Source organism: Scyliorhinus canicula, chromosome 8 (genome assembly GCF_902713615.1).
Source record: "Scyliorhinus canicula chromosome 8, sScyCan1.1, whole genome shotgun sequence".
NCBI classification, from domain to species: domain Eukaryota; kingdom Metazoa; phylum Chordata; class Chondrichthyes; order Carcharhiniformes; family Scyliorhinidae; genus Scyliorhinus; species Scyliorhinus canicula.
In genome coordinates this window covers 43050229-43072471 of record NC_052153.1, presented here as the reverse complement: position 1 = coordinate 43072471, position 22243 = coordinate 43050229, and the positions used below count along the sequence as shown (strand labels likewise).

General features: G+C 46.9%; 1 long non-coding RNA gene across 1 annotated transcript in view; it reads right to left on the bottom strand.

The window, feature by feature from the left end:
- Positions 1 to 2762: 2762 nt before the first annotated feature.
- The window catches only part of LOC119970202, a 69265-nt gene continuing 49784 nt past the window's right edge, over positions 2763 to 22243 (bottom strand). The window contains exons 2-3 of the long non-coding RNA XR_005461561.1: positions 8362 to 8396; positions 2763 to 3052 (exon numbers count right to left, since the gene is read on the bottom strand). This is a non-coding gene — a long non-coding RNA (uncharacterized LOC119970202). The remainder of the gene's footprint in view (positions 3053 to 8361; positions 8397 to 22243) is intronic.

Sequence of the window (22243 nt, the reverse complement as noted above, 5' to 3'; positions counted from 1 at the left end):
CCGCAAGTGCCAGTACGACGCTCGCTACGCGAACTAAGCCCGCTAAAACCCCAGTGACCAGAACGCTTGCTGAAGGTTGCAGCCCAAGACCGGGACGAAGGCCTCGCTCCCTGACCTTGCCTGTTCCTGTTAGACAAGTATTCTGATTACTTAAGTTTAGTTATAGCTTAGTCTCTTAGTGTGTGCATGAGTATTTATTATAATTGTATAATAAATATTGATCGTTTGAACCTTACTAATCGGTGTATCGTCTTTATTACTTTGAACTTGACCTTGGAATACTCGTGACGGTGTCCATACGGCACCTGGCGACTCCTGAGCTGAATAAATACATAGAACAGAGCCTAGTGGTGTTAAGCACTTGGAAGTTAATACACCCCAATAAACGCGTTTTACACTCATAGCAAAACGTGCAACAGGGTACTCTAAGTTTATCTTTAAAAACGTACAGGAATGGACTGTGTCATAATTTTGGGTATTAAAATAAATTGGATCCTTTTAATAAATATTCTATTTTTAATTGACACCGAAGAATTTTGCCCATTGCCCATGCAAGAACAAAATAATCACTCGGCTCTATTTTCAATGATTCTTCAATAATTTCTCCAAATCTTGAACAATTGAAAGATTGACCGACTCAGAATCTAAAAAGACAGTTATTGAAAGACTGAGCTCATAAGGAAGCTTTGCAATAGGATTAGCTATTGTTTTTCATTCTAAAATCCTTGGCAACCCAAATCTTTTGCCAAGTATAGCAATCAAAAGCTATTGTTACATACTTTTTTAAAATAGAAAGAAATTGTGTCAATGGCAAGGCCAACATTTACTGTCCATTTATGGTCTTTGTTACTGCAGTTTTTTTCTCTTTTAAGTATAGGGCGGGCCTGGGAATCACTGGCAAGGCCAGCATTTGTTGCATGTCCCGAATTGCCCTTGAAGCGAGTGGCTTTCTAGGCCATTTCAAAGGGCGGTTAAGAGTTAACCATATTATTGTGGGTCTGGAGCCCTATGTCAGCAAGACGGGGCAAGAGCAGCAGATTTCCTTCATTACTAAGCTAGAGCCGGAGCATAAATTTTAAACTCGAGCCTCTATGGGAATCAAACATTTTGCTGAAAGGTGAGAGTGCTACCCACTGAGACCCAACACCACAATGAGTAAATGAGAGAGGTTATGAAAAGGGACAGGGGATTGGTGGGGAACAGAGAGGGAGAACAATACGTCTTGCTTTTACACTGTCCAGAGAGACAATTACGTTCACTTGTTCTCTTCTGCTTGTACTTGTCAGTAAAAGATGGATGACTGGTTTAAAATTAAGTGAGGGAGTGATTGATCTTGCATATATTTTGTTGGGATACTCCAAACTAGGATTCAAATAGGCCAATTAAAAACATTGGTGCTGGCTTAATAATTGTGCACAATCTTTTATAAAGGTCCCGATGATGCACAGCTTTAGTTATCTGCTGCAATCACCACACTGTCAGAGTTAGAATTGGACAAAGCTGTGCATTGTCAAAAACCCTTTTTTATATAAAAACAGCTCAAAATAAGCAAAACTCACTCCAGCTTGTTCAGCCAGTTCACCAGCTCATCCCTAGACACCTGTTCAAACTCACTTCTCAATGTGATCCAGCCGGAGACCTTGTTGCCCCCGAGATGAGATTTTAAACCCTTATCCACTAACACCAAGATTTCTTCCTTTCAAAGCATGGCCAGTCTCTACCCCACCTTGGTGTTGGTCATAATACATTGTGTCACCTGACTCAAATTCTGCAATGCCTTTCCAATAACCCCGAGCCCCATCCCCCATAAACACCAACCGATTGATCCACAACATCATGTTCTACCACAATCCTTCACAAACCCCCCAGTCTTATTGGTTGTTCCACTGGCTCCTTTTCTCCAAGCATATAAACTTCAAAATGTTTGCGCAAATCAACAAATGAAGCAAATTCTCTTGTATTTGTAACATCCACCAGCCATATAGGCATCCCTTTGTAAACTCCCATAGCCTTATGGTCTCATCCCCCTGACCCTTCGCCTCCAGCCCCCTTACTTCCCCTCCAGCCCCATCACCCTTACTTCCCCTCCAGCCCCATCCCCTTGACCCTCCCCTCCAGCCCCATCCCCTTGACCCTCCCCTCCAGCCCCATCCCCCTGATCCTCCACTCCAACCCCATTCCCCTTGTCATAATATATACCATATATCATGGTGCAGACACACACTGATGGACACACACAGGGACCAAACAACATGTACAAACACCGCAGCCAATCACCAGTTAGAATACACACACTATAAAGGCAGAGGGCACCACGGTTCCCGCTCATTCTGGGTGCTGCCTCTGAGTGTAACAGGAAGTTATCCAGCCCAGCACGGACTCACAACACGTGCTGAGAGAATCAACTGGTTCAGACAAGGCTTAGGTCTCTAGTTTAAGTTAGCATTATTTAGACCCACAGTCATCGTGTGTTAGTTAGTTAGTAGTAGCTAATAAAATTGAGTTGAACCTTCACCTGTGTTGGAAGTGTCTGTTCATCTCTCAAGCCTACACAAGCCAACACAACACCCCTGACACCCCCTCCAGCCCAATCCCTCTGACCCTCCCCCACTCTAGCCCCATCCCCCGACCCATCCTTGTGGCCCTCTCCAGTTACATCTATGTGACTGTCTCCAGCTCTTGTTCTCTGAACAGATAAGGCCAAATGTTTTCTGTCTGGACCATGTTTGATAAGAGATCCCAGAGAAAATTTGCTCTCAAAATTGAATATTTATTGATATTTATTTGATTTTACAAACAGTGCCTTCAATAAAGCAATTATCATTAACAGCAGTAAGCCTTGCAATTGAAAGTATCCCAAAGCCATGAACGAAAAGTCAAGATCTTCAGTCTGCTAGGGAGATCAGTTAAGCCCCCATTGCAACAAGGTTTCTTTTTTGTTACTGCACCCTTCAGAATGTATTCTGATGTTCAAAACCACAAGCAGCATTATATGAGTTGCCGATATGCTGAAGGATAATGGACTTGTTTTAATCTGTAATCCAGCAACCATCTGTAAATCACAAACAGGAACGAGCTCATCTCATAAAATGGAATCAGCCAAAATCATAATGCTGACACAATTATATAAGTAATTCTGAATAAACGGTCATGGGTGCAATTTAACTAAATAGGAACAATGCCCCATAGCGAGTGTGTTTAGTCGCTTGTTTCCCGGCACTTGCAGTGACGAGAAACTCTCTTACTATTTAATGTGCCTCTGGTTGGATAGTGGGGAATGCATAGCCAAAGCCGCGCATGACCCTGCTTTCTGCACTGAGAAGCTCCACTTGCCAGAACTCCTCAGTGTAACGAGAGATCCGGACCCCATTTCTAAATCTCTGGAGCCCCCGATGTGACCCACCCCTCCCAAAAACCCCAAACGTACTATGAGGTGGTCCCCAGGTCCCTCAGACCCCTCCTCCCTCAAACGCCTGCGCAGGGAACCCCGGCTCGATTGCCACCTCGCAAAAAAATGCCTGCTTGGGCACCTTGGCTTGTTTGGTTGGGGGGGGGGGGGGTTAGGGGCCACGCCTGAGGGGATTAGGGGCCGCGCCTGAGGCTTCGGAGATCGGGATACCATTTAAAAATGGCGTCCCGATCTCTCACTACACCAAGGAGTTCCAGCAAGCAGAGCTCCTCAGCGTGGCTTTGGCTGTGCGTTTCCCACTGAGGTCCCTCATTTGATGCAAGTGGCATTGTATAGCCATAGGTTTCTTGGTTCTGTAATGACGGGTAACACAGATTAAGTGTACTCGCTATTTGTTCCAATTTAGCTGAATCACACCCGAGGTATGTAAAATTAATAATAATAATAATAATAACTTATTGTCACAAGTATGCTTCAATGAAGTTACTGTGAAAAGCCCTAGTCGCCACATTCCAGTGTCTGTTCGGGGAGGCCGGTACGGGAATTGAACCCGCGGTACTGGCCTTGTTCTGCATTACAAGCCAATTGTTTAGTCCACTGTGCTAAACCAGCCCCTTGAAGTTTAGATTACACATGTGGTTGCATGGATGCACTACAATTGCTCAACGTTTTTCATACACTTTCGTAAATAGACTACACTTTCGCTTTAATCAGGCCTGATGTAGTTTCCCTGTGATTCTCACTCATTAGTCACCCCCTGGGGGACATCACTGGCTGGATCTATGTCCCCTGGAATCATGCGTGTATACTGGGAGGCACAGATATTTGCCAGGCGATCCATGTGCAAGAAGCCTCCCTCCCGCACATGCAGAACCTTTACCCTTCACACCCTCATCTGTTCCAAGATGCCTCCATCTCATCCACTCTCCACAAGCTGTCCAGGCCTTCATCCAGATAAGTCCCAACATATGCATGCCATGTTGGTCTGATTGTGTTCCGGACCGGTGTCATGTCGATGGGGGCGGGTGATTATTGGCAGTTCGGGAAGAAGTCTAATTGGGAGTTCATTTGCATCCCGCCAACGGGTTGAAAAAGGACTTCCTGGCCGCCTCTGGCAGAAATGGTGACCCATCATTATCCCACCATGATGGTCAGGATTGCATGTTCCCACTGTCGGAAGAATAATTTTACAGTTCCTGCCTAATTGTCTGTCTCCGCCACGTCTCCCGCCAGGACGGACATGATTCCTCCCAATGTGAATTTGCACATTTGAAATTCTGCCAGGGCTGTTTCCTTAATGTTAAATGGGTTGGCAGAAATCAAGCTAAACATTTCCACCATTTCCCAGGCTGCTCATTCTGTAACTCTAGCCATCAGAAACTCTCAGGTCTAGACACAGCAACCCAACTGGGTAACGGAAGCTCTCCTGTAATTCTTCCTGCGAATGCTCATTTTTCTGAAGCCTTGGATCAAGCTCAGCCACTCTCACACCTACCTCTAGAAAAATGAAAAAGAAAATCACCCATTCGAGGCAAGAACAGTCAAGTGCTTCAATTTCCTGGTGAGAAACCAGCAGTTTGGAGGTAGAAATGGGCATGTATCCTGCCTATTTTCTAAAGCATGGAAATGGCAAAGTCTAACAATTTAGAATTCTGCACAGTTGCAACTAATAATTTGTGGCGACCACAAATGCATTAATGAGGAGCCTGGCACCTGTTGAAAGGCCCTCTGCAAATTTTGCTCCTGATGAGCAGGGCAGGTAACAAGACATCATGGGCTTGCTCCAGGATTCTTCAACGGCACCTGTATAAATAACTAAAAATAAATGTTGCTAAAGACAAACTTAATCCATATTGTGGAGCTAGGTCTGGTGCCCTGACAGCCCCAGTGATTGCCATTCCTCCCTTCCAACCCACTTCTCACACATCTTACTGGAGGGCCCATGCCACAAGCAGACCTTTATTGTTTCTCATGAAGTGAGCTGACTGGAAAACTGTCGAAACAGAGCTATTTGCAAACTTGGGACTGTAGCCACCTAAGATGGACACTGGGCTAACAAAATGGAGAACTGCTAAGACTGCAGGGAGAAAGCAGTTTAGCCAAGACAAGCAGTCTGCAAAGACTGATTAGCATTTTGCACGCAGCAAAACTAGTTTATGGCCAGGTGGAAGATCTCAACCAAAGGTGTTAATAGCAAAGCGCTTTGCATATTAATGAGGCAATCCAGATCTGGGCACACACAATAGCAACATTTGGTTTTGAATAGATACTTTAAGTGAAGGCCCAGACAAAACGGCACCAGAAGTATCCATCTCAAAAGACCCTAGAGACCGCCCCACACATCGAGAAGGGACCCTCAGATTGGGGGAAAAGTGAGACATCGATTGGGAATTGATCCAATCAATGCATGGAAGGTAAAGCCCGCCCCGAAAAGGCACGGACATTGGGGACCACTATAAAGATAGACCCCCACACATGGTCCTGTCTGTTCGTGCTCCGGCTTGATCTGTTTGTGCTCCGGCTTGAGCTGTTCGTGCTCCGGCTTGATCTGTTTTGTTGCTCCGGCTTGCTGTTTCGACTTCGACTCCAGTCTCCAGATCCTGTCTTCCATCACCAGCCGTTGAGCACCAGCCATCGTTCAGTAAGTCCCAAAACGACGCTCGCTACGTGAACTTATACAGTACTCTTCTAAGAACGAACAGAAGGTGCAGCTAAGAAAGGACCAAAGGCCTTGTCCCCTGACCTTGCTGGTTTCCACTTAGATAAGTATTTAGTCGTTTAATAGTAGAAATAGGTATTAGTCTTTAGCGTGTGCATGCGTATTTATTATATTTGTATAATAAATATTGATCGTTGGAACTTACTAATCGGTGTATAGTTTTATTACTTTGAACCTGACCTTGGAATATTTGTGAGGTGTTTATACGACACCTGGCGACTCCCGAGCTGAAAATTACACATACAGAGCCTAGCAGTGTTAAGCACACGGCCTTTAAACGGAGGCGTGTTAATACACTCCAATAAACGCGTATTACACTCAAGTAAAACGTGCAACAGGACCAAATGTTTTGTCTCGGTGTGGTTGTATTTTTTGGTACAGGAACAACAAAACCTAGGCCCAGATTTTTGTAATTACAACTCGGCGCCTTATTGAAAATGGTGCCCGAGTCTCAAATTGGGATGTCCTGTGCCCATGTCTGGCATAAACCATTTTTACCATGGGTGCGGGGGAACAGGTGCAGGACAGATTTCACTCAAGGGTATTTTGCAGAGGTGGCGGCATATTTTAAAGTGCTGCTGACCACAAGCAGAAGGAGTTTTCATTATTGCCATTTCCATAACCTGCCACAGTGCAAAAATTGTAAAGCTAGTCTTAGGTCTTTGGCGAGGTCAGGCACATTTTAGGTGAGCACAAAATATTTGATTATTATGTGCCATAGATGTTCATCCATTCCAAACACAAATGTGTAGCTGACACCCAAGGGAGTCACAAGGTCTATGACCTTGAAAGGGCCTATATCTTTGGCTTACTTGACTCGGGAATCTAGGTGAGAGGAAGGAGAATTCCAAAAGTGGGGGCGAGTACATACAGGGGCTGGTTTAGCTCACTGGGCTAAATCGCTGGCTTTTAAAGCAGACCAACCAGGCCAGCAGCACGGGTTCAATTCCCGTACCAGCCTCCCCGGACAGGCGCCGGAATGTGGCGACTAGGGGCTTTTCACAGTAACTTCATTGAAGCCTACTCATGACAATAAGCAATTTATTATTATTATTATTGTGCCAAAAAAGTTGCAAAATGGAGGTGGCACCATTGCCATAGAAGCACATGATCAGGACGTGCACCCAGAAAGGAGAGACAAAGCCAAGAGTTGGAGGCAGAGTAGCGTGCACCAGGCATGGGGAAAGGGGGTGAAGAGAAGGAGGACAACATTGTTTAACTCCAAGATAAGGATATACCAACTGCAGTGGTCATATCTGGATATGACAGAAAACCAGTGCAGAAGGCAGCTCAGATTAACCCAGGGATTGGTTATCAAAATATGCCCAATGGTGCAACAAGATCTGGAACCACAGTATGCAAATCCATATGCCCTGCCAATGGCACTCACATTGGCTCTAAATTATTGCGCTATTGGCTCTTTAGAGAGGTCAGCTGCAAGCCTCTGTGCCATTTCACAATCAGCTGCACACTGGTGCATAAAAGCAGTTTCAGATGCCCTCGTTACTCACGTAGAGGAGCATAAAAATTTCCCAATGGATATGACGACCAGAGGACTGGAGGCAGTGCTGCAAAAATAGCAAACGTTCCTCAAGTACAGGAAGCCATCGACTGTACACATTTCATCCTAACGGTGCTAAATCATCAACCAGGGACATTCATAAACAGGAACTCCATCCACTCATGTGCAGACCGCTCCAAGGTGTTCCTGCAAACATGCGCATGGTATTCTAGAAGCTGGCACAATTCTTTTACACTGAGGAATTTGCAGTTACCTCAGCCTTTTCAGACACCATTACAGATCCATGATTAGCTTCTGAGAGATAAGGAGGTGGCTGATGACCCCCTTTAAGCAGCCACACATGGAGCCCGAAAGGCATTACAACAGCAGCCATATGCTGATGTGCAGGACTGTGTTAACACTAACAGAGCAAAGGATATTTCACTTGTTGACTCATGGAGTATAAGACACTTCCAAAAGATTAAAATGGGCATCATCATCCTTGTTGTTACCAAAACAGATGTACGGCACATTAAAGTGACTTGCAATGCCCAATATGTACACAAAACACAGCCATTCTATGATTACCTCCACCGTCAAAGCATTGACAGTTCCCTTTTAATACTTCGGAATATTAAAAATGACTAGAAATAGTGATGAAGCAGCTCTCAAAGAACCTCTTGTCTCTTCATATATGCAAAGAACAATTGAGTACAGTAACTTTCTACTTACACTGGTATGTTTTCAAAGGCATCTTCAAATTGCTCCTGTAAAACAAAGAAAGTATAATGATGCCCCTCTAGTGGTGGATTCAGCTAAAGAAACTGATAAATTGCAAATTATAATCTTCAATTTACCAGTGGAGTAAAAAAGTTAGAATCATCTGAAAAATTAATTGATATCAGCTTTACGTTTGAATTTAATCTGTAAATTACTGCAAGTCACAAGCAAATGTTATCTCCTTGCTGAAAATACTACAGTGGTGAGAAAAAAATAAGGAAAAAAGCTAACTGCATACATTATAGTGGTTGGCGGAGATAAACTGCTGCAAATAGCACTGCTTTATTTTAATTTTGACGTGGGTTTAGGAACAGTAAAAACCTTTTGTGTAAATTATTGCATTTGAATTCACAAAAGTACAACCTGGAAGATCAAAAACCATTAGAGAATCGTCAGATCAACATTCAAAGGAGGTGGCAAACCTAACTATTTTCAACTTGATTGGAGTTATTTGCTCCTTTGCTATCATCTCCAATATGTTGCAGCGAGAGCTGAGCTACAAATCTGTTCTTAAAGACATTTATGGCAATAGGCTCTCCTACTGCAAGTACAAGAGTTATAGAAAATGATAAACAATATACATATTTTGAGAAAAAAAGAGACTCGACACAAGCAAAGACACTGCACATCATAAACCAACAGAGGCTTCCTATGTGACAGGAGAATCTACTTGAATTAAAGCTGAAACAAATACAAGCCTCCTACCCGTTAATTCAGAACTGAGGCAATGGCCTGTATGTTTGTGCCATCAAATGTGAGTTGGGTCATTTCTTGCCTGCAGAAACACAAGCCCATCAGCTCTGCCCATACCGCCATAATTTCATCTTCAGAGCAGGAAAGCTTGGATTTTTTTAGTTCTTAGGCAGTGCAGGCCTGCATCAGTTCACTGGAACATCAGCCCAGCTTGCCCACCTACCCCCATGTCCCTTCCATGCCCCTCAAACTCCCCAAGGTTCCCTAATAATTCCCATGCTGCCTCATACCCCAATGCTTCCACATCTTCTCAAACCCCTATGCCCCGTTAAATTCATTTCCCCTTCATTCCTCCTCATATTCCCATGCCCGCTCCATGATCCACCCCAACATATTCTCCATAGCCACTCACCTAGTATCCAGTACGACAATCCTCAGACCATGACAACAGAGCTCCCAAGCACGGTTTTCTTCAGCATAATAGCCCTTCCCAAAGGGAAAAGTACTGCAATGCATTTCAACACTTACGTAATGCTGGTTGATGTATTGCTCAACTTACCTTTGCAGAATAGAGCCCTCTAATCATCACTAGTAAAAACACATTTACCTTAAAATACAGCATCTAAGAGTGACATCTGAAGCAGTCAAACCATTGCTCATCAGAAAGTTTCCAACTTCCCAGTAGGCTTTTCCCAAGTTTCACGAACCATCAAATAGGGTGGGTTTTTAGACACTTTCTAAAACCCACTTGACCCAATGAAAATAAAGGGGCAGGATAAACCAATTTCCCCTCAGGCTGTCAATGGCGACCCCAATGTCAGAGGCTCCATGTGTGCAATGTCGCAACCCAAACCTGACCCGAACCTCTTTCTGACAATGGAAGTTTGTGTGGGCTACTTTTAAATGGGAAATTCAAAATAAGCCTGGTTTATTTATTCAACCCATTCCCATGCCTCTGTTTTGGGGACACAAAAGTGTAAAGGAAGGCAACCTGATAGATAAGGTACTAAATTAAACAGTGTTGTGATTTACAAGACAAGTAAATATAGAAATAGCTGTTGGGTAGCAATGACAACCATACAGAGTGACTTGAGAAGGGTACCGTAGAACCGTGTTCTGGATCATTTGGTTATGTTGCCGCTCTCTTTCAAGATACTGCTCGGAAATGGCCTACAGTAGCATTGTCGGAGAGTCGCTTTGTCAGAGGTACCATTTTTCGGAAGAGTCACTAAACCATCTGCCGTCTCAGCTGGATGTTAAAGGTCCCAGGCTGGATTCTCTGATTTGAAGACTAAGTGTTGACGCTGGCGTGGGTACAGTGGCGTTTTACGCCCGAAGAAACGGCGCAAACACCGATCCTCTGTCTGGTGGGGGGTTAGCAGGCATGCAGCGTAAAGCCCCCAGCATTACCAGCGGATACGGTCGGAGACTTGCCAGGACTGTGGCCGCGCATGCGCGCGACGGCGGCCTGCAGCGGCCATGCCGTCCAACATGGCACCGGCCGCGCAGACCTGGCCACTCCAAAACTGCCCCCTGTAATCAGTCTCACCACCCCCGGACCACCCCCCACCTGTGCCCAAGCCAAAGGCCCCCCTGCCTTCGGAACGACTCTTCCCCCCCCCCCCCCACCCCCAACTGTGACGGTGCATGACCATCTCCACAGCCGCCACGCTGGGTTCATGAAAATAAAAAGGATAAGTGTTCCACACCATCGGGAACTCGGGTCATTAGGGGCGGAGCATCAGGGGAGGGCCTCACGTGACGTTGTGTGGCCAGCCCGACGGCGTGCGACGTACTCTGAAAGTATGCCGTTTCTGAGGGGGTGGAGCAATGCAAAAGCGGCACCACCCCCAATTTCGGCGCAAACAGGGATTCTCTAGCCGATCGGCTAACGCTATTTCGGCACCACCAACCGGAGAATCCCGCCCCCCCATGTCGCTATTTCATGCTTAATTAGAAATTCTCCCTGGTTTCACAGTCAGCCAGCTTTTCTGAATCTGGTCATGTAACTCATTGCTGTATGTAGAACCTTGCTGTACTCAAATAGTTGCTATGTTTTCTTATCTAACAAGTGACCACACATTATAATGGCTTCATTAGCTGTAAAGCACTTTAGTACACCAGAGATGAAAAGTGCTATATTAATGAAAATCCTTTGCCCTTCCTTAGAATTTTCCAGAGAATTGTGCTGCTGGAATGGTGCACCAAGGTATTGGATTTGTTTTCCAGGGCAAGTAGAGGAATATTTCTTCAGCCAGAGTGTGGTAGGTCTGTGGAATTCATTGCCACAGAGGGCGGTGGAGGCCGGGACGTTGAGTGTCTTTAAGACAGAAATTGATAAATTCTTGATTTCTCGAGGAATTAAGGGCTATGGGGAGAGAGCGGGTAAATGGAGTTGAAATCAACCATGATTGAATGGTGGAGTGGACTCGATGGGCCGAATGGCCTTACTTCCGCTCCTATGTCTTATGGTCTTATATTATGGCATAAGTAAAATATGGCATTATTCACTAAATGCTGTGATTTTCTGGGACTCCTGTTCAACCAAAAACCTTACTGTTACGATGGGAAATTGACCATTGTAGCTCCATTTCCTCCGGTCCCACTCCCACAAATCAATGGTACCTCAGCCAATTAGTTACACTAATTTTCTTGCTGCAGCCACTCATAGTTAAAAAATACTGCTGAATATCAAACTTATGGCTCCAACAGGACATTAAAAGCAGTACTTCTTCATCTCTGTGGTCTAAAATTACATGCAAATGGATTTCTATGTAATAAAAAATAGATTTTGATATTTCAGAATTTAAAACTTTTTTTTATATAAAAAGAGTACCCAATTCTTTTTTCCAATTAAGGGCCAATTTAGCATGGCCAATCCACCGACCCTGCACATCTTTAGGTTGCGTTGGTGAAACCCACGCAGACACGGGGAGAATATGCAAACTCCACAGGGGCCGGGATCGAACCCTGCTGCCTTGGCACTGTGAGGCAGCAGTGCTAACCACCGCACCACCGTGCTGCCCGAATATTTCATCATCAAAAATAAGTTCCCACTGTGTTACATTTGAAGTAGATTGATTCTAAACTGTCATGATTCCCCAGAAAGACCGATTATTTCCCCTATCATTGTTTATTTCTTTATTTGTTCACCGGATGTGGGCTAGGTAAGCATTTATTACCCATCTTTGAGGGCAGTACATTGCTGCGGGTCTGGAATCACACTTGGGCCAGACCAAGGTGACCAGAGAAATATATGATGTGGCGATGCCGGCGTTGGACTGGGCTGAGCACAGTAAGAAGTCTTACAGCACCAGGTTAAAGTCCAACAAGTTTCGAATCACATAGCTTTTGGAGCACAGCCCTTCATCAGGTGAGTGAAGAGGTGGGTTCCACAACCACATGTATATAGACAAAGTCAATGATGCAAGACGATACTTTGAATGTGAGTATTTTCAGGTAATTAAGTCTTTACAGGTCCAGACAGAGCGACCGGAGAGATAATCACAGGTTAAAGAGGTGTGAATTGTCTCAAGACAGGACAGTTGGTAGGATTTCACAAGCCCAGGCCAGATGGTTGGGGGTGAATGTAATGCGACATGAATCCAAGGTCCTGGTTGTGGAACTTGGTTATCAGTTTCTGCTCGGCGATTCTGCATTGTCGTGCGTCCTGAAGGCCGCCTTGGAGAACCCTTACCCGAAGATCAGAGGCCGAATGCCCTTGACTGCTGAAGTGTTCCCCGACTGGAAGGGAACATTCCTGCCTGGCGATTGTCGCGCGATGTCTGTTCATCCGTTGTCGCAGCGTCTGTGACAACGGATGAACTAGGATGTACCACGCCTTGGGACATCCTTTCCTGCAGCGCATGAGATAGACAACTTTGGCCGAGTCGCACAAGTATGTACTGCGTACATGGTGGGTGGTGTTCTCACGTGTAACCCATGTCGATGATCTGGCACGTCTTGCAGATGTTGCCATGGCAGGGTTATGTGATATTGTGGTCGTTGTTCTCGTGAAGGCTGGGTAGTTAATTGTAAACAATTGTCTGTCTGAGGTTGCGCAGTTGTCTGAAGGCAAGTAGTGGGGATGGCCTTGGCAAGGTGTTAGTCTTCATCGATGATGTGTTGAAGGCTGCGAAGATGTCGTCGTTTTTCCGCTCCGGGGAAATACTGGACGACAAAGGGTACTCTGTCGTTTATATCCTGTGTTTATCTTCTGAGAAGGTCAGTTAGGTTTTTTGTTGTGGCACATCGGAATTGTCGATCGATGAGTCGAGTGCCATATCCCATTTTAACGAGGGTGTCTTTCAGCCTCTGTAGATGTGTCACATTCCTCCTCATCTGAGCAGATCCTGTGAATACAGAGGGTTGTCCATAGGGGATGGCTTCTTTAATGTGTTTAAAGGTGGAAGCCTATTTGATCTCATTCGCCCCAAGAGCTATATCAAACTCCCTTCTTGAAAACATACAATGTTGTGGCCTTAACTGTTTTCTGTGGTAGCAATTTCCGCAGACTCCTCATTCTTTGCTTGAAGTAATGTCTCCATATCTCAATCCTAAATGGTCCATCCGGTATCCTCAGACTGTGGCCCCTGGTTCTGGACTCTTTCCTCCCCCCACCATCCCCCCCAAACCATCCTTCCTGCATACCCCTGTTTAGTCAGTCCTGTTAGAATTGTATAGGTTTCCATGATATCCCCCCTTCATCTTTCTGAATCCCAAACAATATAATCCTAACCAACTCAATCTCTCCTGATATATCAGTCCCACCATACCAGGAATCAGTCTGGTAAACCTTCACTGCACTCCCTCAAGAGCAAGAGCATCCTTCCTCAGATAAGGACCAAACCTTCACACAATACTCCAGGTGTGGTCTCACGCTGGCCCTGCATATTTGCATCAAGACATCCCTGCTCCAGACTTCCAGTAACGGCCATTGTGCGAGTGGTCGCACATTTCGTGGCTCCCACTCATGGTGGAATTTTCGGACCTTTTCTCCAGCTAACGAGGACCTTCTAATTAAAAAAGGTGCAGGAGAAAAGTGATAGGAGAGAGAGCGGAGGGAGGGGAATCAGTGAGGGGTAGATTGCTTGGCATCATGGGCGGGGGCTACCAGACTAGCTGGGCGGGCTAGTTCACAGAAGTGCAGTGGGGGGTGAACGGGAACTTAATGTGTTGATGGGGATTGGGTTTGTTATTTTGTGGTGGGGGGAGGGGGGAACTCTTCATAGGGGAGGGGTTTCTAAAAGGTAGTATGGGGAGGGTCGATGACGGTAGGAGCCCGGTGGATGGATTCGTGGACCAGATGTGGCCAAAAAAGGGAACATTGGTCAAAGTCGGACTGGTGCCTGCGACACAGGTGAAGATGGCGGAGGGTGAGGGATCGGCAATACCCGCTTAGTGATCGATGAAACAGCTGGTGGGCTTCCTGAATGAGAAATTCACCCAGTAGAGGAAGAGAATTTGGAGGATCTGGCTAGGGCGGTGGACCCGATAAAAGGCAGGGATCGACCACATGGAGATGAGGTTGGAGGCCAGGGCCAGGCGATCCAGGAGGTGGACGAGACGATGGGGGAGCACAAGGAGCAGCTCGCCTCGATGGCAGTGGAGATGGGGTTGATGCAAGATCAACAAGAGACAGCTGCAGGAGAAAGTGGAGGAACTGGAGAACCGGTCTTGCAGGCAAAACTCGAGGATCGTGGGCCTGCCGGAGGGCAGCAAGGAAGTAGACGCTGGTGCGCATGTGGCCTGGATGTTCGAGATGCTGCTGGGAGAGGGGGCATTTGTACGGCCCTTGGAAGTGGACCGGGTGCACAGGGGGCTGATGAGGAAGTCGCAGGGGAACGAGCCGCCGAGGGTGATGGTGGTGCGCTTGCACTGGTTCTTGTACAAGGAGTGGATTCTGAGGTGGGCCAGGCAGACGAGGCGCTGGAGGGCAGCGAGCTACGGGTATGCCATGACCTGGGTGCGGAGCTGACCAAGAGCAGAGCGGGCAACAAGCTGAAGGCAGCCCTTTTTATGAAGGGGGTGAAGTTTGGCATGCTGTACCTGGAGCGTCTGTGGGTGACCTATAAGGGTCGGGAGCTGTATTTCCGGACACCTGAGGAGGCGATGGATTTTGTCAGGGACAATGAACTGGCAGGTCAAGGAGGATACTGAACTTTGGAGGAGATGTTTCCTTTCTGTCCCTTTGAGGTTTGTTTGGGTTACTTTTACACTGTGTTTGGGGACATACCCTGGGTTTGTTCTTGATGGGGGATGGTGGATTGCTCTTTTCTTTGTGTTTGGTGGGTGTTTTAAGTTTGCACTTGGAGAATGTTTGAGCGGGGGGAGGGGAATCAGTGAGGAGTAGAATGCTAGGGGTAATGGGCGGGGGCTACCAGACTAGCTGGGCGGGCTAGTTCACAGAAGTGCAGTGGGGGGTGAACGGGAGGTTAATGTGTTGATGGGGGTTGGGTTTGTTATTTTGTGGAGGGGGGGAAGGGGGGAAAACTCCCCAAAGGGGAGGGATTTCTAAAAGGTAGTATGGGAGGGTCGATGTCGGTGGAAGCCCAAAGGCAGGCCCGAGTAGGTGTAGGACATGGGCTGGCCCAGGAGGGGTTATGGTTGATCGGCGGCGGCGTGGGGCCGATTTCTCCTGACCAGGCTGATCACGTGGAACGTGCGAGGGTTGAATGGACCGGTCAAGACGGCCCGTGTGTTCATACATTTAAAGAGTCTAAAGGCAGACATAGCTCTGTTACAGAAGACACATCTGTAGGTGGTGGATCAGACCAAGTTGAGGAGAGGGTGGGCAGGTATTTCATTCGGTATTAGATTCTAAAATGAGGACGATGACGATTTTGATTAATAAACAGGTGGCGTTCAAAATGGGGAGTATAGTGGCTGACTCGGGGAGGAGATAGATGATGGTAAGGGGGAAATTGGAGGGGGCGGCGGTGGTGCTGGTGAACATTTATGCTCTGAACTGGGATGATGTGAAGTTATGAGGCATGTGTTGGGGGAAGATCCCCAATCTGGACTCGCATCAGCTGATAATGGAGGTGTGGGGGGGGGGGGGGTGGTGTGTGAGAGATTTTAATACGGTTTTAGACCCGAGGGTGATGGGGATGAGGCGGTTTCTGGAGGGGCTGGAGTTCCCGAGGGTGGACGAGGAGCTGGTGGAGGGACTGGGTGCCCCCATTGTGCCGGTACACGTGGTGGAGGGGCTGGAGACGATGCAGTCAGGCAAGGCCCCGGATGGATACCCAGTGGAGTTTTATTAAAGGTTCTCGGGGGCTCTGGGGCCCTTGTTGGTAAGGGCGATTAACAAGGCATGGGTGCTCCCCATGTCGCAGGGCTCAATCTCTCTCATTTTGAAGCGGGATAATGATCCGGAGCAGTGTGGGTCGTTCGGGCCGGTGTCATTGTTAAATGTGGATGGCAAGTTTTTGGCCAAGATCTTGACCTCAAGAATTGAGGATTGCGTGCCGGGGTGATAGCGGAGGACCCCAGATGGGGTTCGTTAAGGGGAGGCATCGGGCGGCTAATATCAGGAGGCTATTAAATGTAATCATGATGCCCCCTCAAGGGACGAGAGATGGTGGTGGTGGTCGCCATCGATGCAGAGAAGGCCTTCGATCGGGTGGAGTGGGATGATTTGTGGGAGGTACTGGGGTGCTTTGGGTTTGGGCAGGGTTTCGTGCATTGGGTTCAGCAGCTGTATCAAGCTGCAGTGGCGAGTGTGCAGACGAACCAGGTGAGCGCGCGTTATTTTGGCCTGCACCAGGGGACGAGGCAGGGGTGTCCACTCTGCCCACTGATTTTTGCCCTGGCTATAGAGCCGTTAGCGATGGCGTTGAGAGTATCGAGGGACTGGCAGTGGATAGTACGGGGGGGGGGGGGGGGGGGGGGGGTGGAGCACAGGGTCTCATTTTACGTGGACGATCTGTTACTGTATATTTCGGACCTGTTGTGGGGGATCCTACAGGAATTTGGCCAGTTTTCGGGGTACAAACTGAATAATATGCCACATCCATAAACAAATTAGGCTTTAAACTAAATTATTTAACTTTAAACACAGCTGATAAAAATCACCATCGGGTGCAGAGGAGATTCACCAGGATGTTGCCTGGTATGGAGGGCGCTAGCTATGAAGAGAGGTTGAGTAGATTAGGATTATTTTCATTTGAAAGATGGAGGATGAGGGGGAACCTCATTGAGGTCTGCAAAATCATGAGAGGTATAGACAGGGTGGATAGCAAGAAGCTTTTTCCCCCAGAGTGGGGGACTCAATTACTATGGGTCACGAATTCAAGGTGAGTGGGGAAAAGTTTAAGGGAGATATGCGTGGAAAGTTCTTTACGCAGAGGGTGGTGGGTGCCTGGAACGCATTGCCGGCGGAGTTGGTAGAGGCGGCAGGATAGCATCATTTAAGATGTCTCTAGACAGATACATGAATGGGCAGGGAGCAGAGGGATACAGATCCTTAGAAAATAGGCGACAGTTTTAGAGAGGATCTGGATCGGCGCAGGCTTGGAGAGCCAAAGGGCCTGTTCCTGTGCTGTAATTTTTCTTTGTTCTTCTATCAGGTATGCAGGTAACATAGGGCAGCACGGTGGCGCAGTGGGTTCACCCTGCAGCCTCAAGGCGCCGAAGTCCCAGGTTCGATCTCGGCTCTGCGTCACTGTGTGGAGTTTGCACATTCTCCCTGTTTTTGCGTGGGTTTCACTCCCACTATCCAAAGTAGGGTAGGTGGTCTGGCCATGCTAAATTGCTCCTTAATTGGAAAAAATTAATTGGGTAACTCTAAATTTTAAAAACAAAAAGGTAACATATAGAAAAATACAATTCTCCCAGAATGAATGAAACATGATTCTTTCGTTCCTAAAGATTTAGGTCCAATCGTTTCCTTTCCAAGTCTGGAAACTTTAAACTCCAGAATTATCTTTCATGGTCAGTGTTTTCCTGGAGACTTTGATCTCCATTTAAAGCCTTCGCTACTGAGCTGTGATCTGTGTTTGAGCCAACCCAGTCATCCTGGTGCTGCAGAATGACCTGGGCTCCAACATCAGAATCTCAATACTCTCAACTTGCGTTTCAGCTGCTTCCTGGCCATGATTCATGAGGTGGAGTAGCTCAGATGAGGTCATGGACTAATGAGTACACAAAATAACAACAAGTACTTTAAACACACAGATCTTTTTATTCAGATGATGTAGCATATGTTGATTTAGAGAAGTGAACTTATTATACTGATATTACTATGCTGTTTTATTCTTGCTGGTATCTGGGATCACTTTAATTTTAAAGGTTGATACATAGAAGATAGGAGCAGGAGGAGGCCTTTTGGCCCTTCGAGCCTGCTCCGCCATTCATCACAATCATGGCTGATCATTCAACTCAATAGCCTAATCCTGCTGTCTCCCCATAGCCTTTGATCTCATTCTCCCCAAGTGCTATATCCAGCCGCCTCTTGAATATATTGATCTTATTGGAAAATAATTTGGGGAATGCGGGAGGTACAGAATTAAGCATAAAGCATTCTGGGCTTTATCACTAGAGACATTGAATACAAAAGCAAGGGAGTTATGTTAAACATGTATAAAAGACTGGTTCACCCTCAGCTGAATACTGTGTCCCGGATCTGGGTGCCACACTTTAGGGAGAATGGGAACACATTAGGGAGGGGGCAGAATAGATTCACAAGAATGGTTGCAGGGAAGAGGGACTTCAGTTACGTCCAAAGATTGGAGAATTGAAACAGTTCTTCTTGGACAAGTGAAGGTTGAGAGGAGATATGATGGAGATATTCAAAATCATGCGGGGTCCAGACAGAGAGAAACTCTTCTCACAGTGCCCTCTGGTTCTCGATCCTTCCAACAGATTTTAAGATGATTGACAAAAGAAGCAATAGCGGCATGAGGAAAACTGTTTTCATGCAATGAGAGGTTAGGATCTGGAATGCAATGCTGGAGAACATTGTGGAGGCATGTTCAATTGAGGAATTCAAGGAAGAATTGGATTATCTGAAAAGGAAGAATGTGCAGGGCTGCAGTGAACTTGGATGAGTCGCACCAGGTGAATTGCTCCTTCAGAGGGCCAGCAGAGCTGTGATCGGCCGAATGGCTTCCTGTGTTGTAATCATTCTATGATTCTATTTCTTAGATATGGAGACCTAAACTGTACACAGCACTCTCTCACCAAAGCGCTTCACAATTGCAGTAAAACTTATTTTTTCTTGTATAACAACTCCCTTGCAATAAAGGCCAACAAATCATTTGCCTTCCTAATTGCTTGTTGTCCCAACACTTTAACCTTTCCCATTTCAAACAAGGATATCCCAAATCCTCGAGCACCAACATTTCTCACTATTTAAAAGTATCTTGTTTTTCTATTCTTCTTACCAAGGTGAATTACCTCACCTTTCCCCTCATTATACTGCATCTATCACCTTATTGCCCACTCACTCAACCCATCTACATCCCTTTGCAGATTTTTTGTGTTTCCACCCCCCCACCGCGCCACCACCCCCCCACACCGTGCCACCACCCCCCCCCCCCCCACTGCGCCACCACCCCAGACAGCTTACTACTGTACCCCCCTGCCTTTTTATCATCAGCAAACATAGGTAAATTAACCGAGCCTAATGCAACCCAAGTAGCACCCCATTAGAAAGAACCTGCCAATCTTAAACGGACATGTTTATTCATGCTTACTTAAACTCTTTTTTGTCCTTAATCAATTCTCTATCTGAGCTATACATCAATTAACCCCAATCCCATAAGCTTTCACCCTGCAAATCAAACCTCTGTATGGCACTTTGTTTTTATTTTTTTCGTGGGATATGGGCATCATCAGCTCGGCAAAAATTTATTGCCCACTTCCAACTGCCCTTCAGAAGATGGTAGTGAGCCGCCTCCTTGAACTGCTGCAAACCAGTGCTGTTAGGAAGGGAGTTCCAAGGTTTTAACCCAGCGACAGTGAAGGAAAAGCAATACAATTCCAAGTTAGGGTAGTAGTAATTTTATGGGGGACTTGCAGGTGGTGGTGCGTTTGTTGCCTTTGCCCTTCTAGGTTATGGAGATCACACATTTGGAAGGTGCTGCCAAAGGAGCCTTGGTGAGTTGCTGCAGTGCATCTTATAGCTGGCACACATAGCTGCGACTATGTGTTGGTGGTGGAGGGAGTGAATGTTCAAGATGGTGGATGGGATGCCAATGAAGTGGGATGTGATGTGTTGGGTAAGCTGGGTCTGCGGGGACTGCGTTTGCTGCAGTAGTGGGAGAGACAGGCTTCCAACACTTGAAGAAATGCAACTCGATTTTACTGAACTCTTAACTATCATACATATTTTAACTGTGAGTTGACACTATGCTGACTTCACTGGAGACCTGAGGCTAACCTGACCAGACTATCTTACGACCACATGACGTATGTTCTAGTTGCTGCTCACGAGCTCTGACTGTCTCAGAGGCTGGATCCCGAGAGAGCGGGAAAACTAGTGCCCTCTGGCTTTATAGTGGCCGTGTCCTGTCTGGTGATTGGCTGCTGTGTTCTGTGTGCTCACTGGTCATCCTGTGTGTCAATCACTGCCTGTCTGTGCACCATCCTATACCTGTGTGTATATTATGACAGGCTGCTTTGCACTGGATGGTGTGGAACGTTGTTGGAGCTGCACTCATCCAGGCAAGTGCAGAGAATTCCATTACACTCCTGGCTTGTGCCTTGTAGATGGCGAAGAGGATTTGAGAATTCACATGGTGAGTTACCCGACACAGAATTCCCAGCCTCAGACCTACTCTTGTAGCCTCGGGTATTTATATGGCTGGTTTCGTTCCATTTCTGGTCAGTGGTAAACCCCAGAATTTTGCTGAATGCCTTTAATAAGTGCCTTTTGGAAAATCCAAACATACCAAATCGGCTGTTCCCCCCTCATCTATCCTGTTAATTTTTTGCCTCAAAAAACTTCAACAATTATGTAAAACTCAATTTTCCCTTTCATAACCCCATGCTAGCTCTGCCTAATTATAAGGGGTGCGATTCTCTAGCCGCGTTGCAGTCGAGCGAGAGCACAACACTGCAGGTGAACACCGGTCGAGGCCTCTCATGGGCCTCCCGTCAGCCCCCTCCTCGGGGGTTACAACCAAGTCCCGCAAGGTGTGGGAATCGGAACTCAGCCCAAAAGGGGCGTTACCGAATCACTCTTGGTGAAGGAGGTCTTAAACCTACTCAAGGTCTACCTTCCTGGGATCTACCAGCCTCCCTAGATTCACAAGCGAGTCTGCAGCTGGGAGCCCAGTGTTGGTCCACAAGAAGGTGAACCAGGCAGAATTGCACCCGAGGGGGTCTTCCAGGCCATGAGAGACCGCTGGGTGATCAGGGATAGTGCAAGGTGGCCCCCTGGCCCTCCTCCTGCAACATGGGCACTTTGGCACTGCCCAGCTGGCATTTTGGCACTGCCAAGATGCCCAGGTGGCACTGCTAAGCTGGCTGGAGCACTCCTGGGTGCCAGCGTGGCAGTGGAAGAGTGCCCAGGTGCCATTGCCAAGGGTCGGGGCTCCAGGGGTCCAAGCCCAAGAAGGTTTGCACTGAGTGCTGAATTTGGTGTATTTGAGTGCTATAGTGAGAGTTTGGTGACTGGGGGAGTGCTGAATTTGGTGCATTTGAGTGCGATAGTGAGAGTTTGGTGACTGAAGGAGTGCTGAATTTGGTGCATTTGAGTGCTATAGTGAGAGTTTGGTGACTGAGGGAGTTAGGTGAGGAGGGAGTACGGTGCTCCTTTTCATTTCATTTCCACAAAGAGCGGGAAGGGAGCCAGGAGTTTACAGAGAGTGCAGCTGACTGGAAGCAGAGTCTGAGGGTGGAGGCCCAGTTGGTCCACAGAGCTAAATTCTGTAAGGTAAGAGGGGATGGAGGCTAGGGCAGTTGCATGCTCCTCCTGTAGGATGTGGATGGTGAGGGATACCACCAGTGTCCCTGCTGACTATACCTGCGGGAAGTGCACCCAACTCCAGCTCCTCAGAGGCCGTGTTAGGGAACTGGAGCTGGAGCTGGATGAACCTCGGATCATCCAGGAGGCAGAGGGGGTGCTAGAGAAGAGTTACAGGGAGGTAGCCAAGGTACAGGACAAGAGTAGCTGAGTTACAGTCAGGGGAAAGAA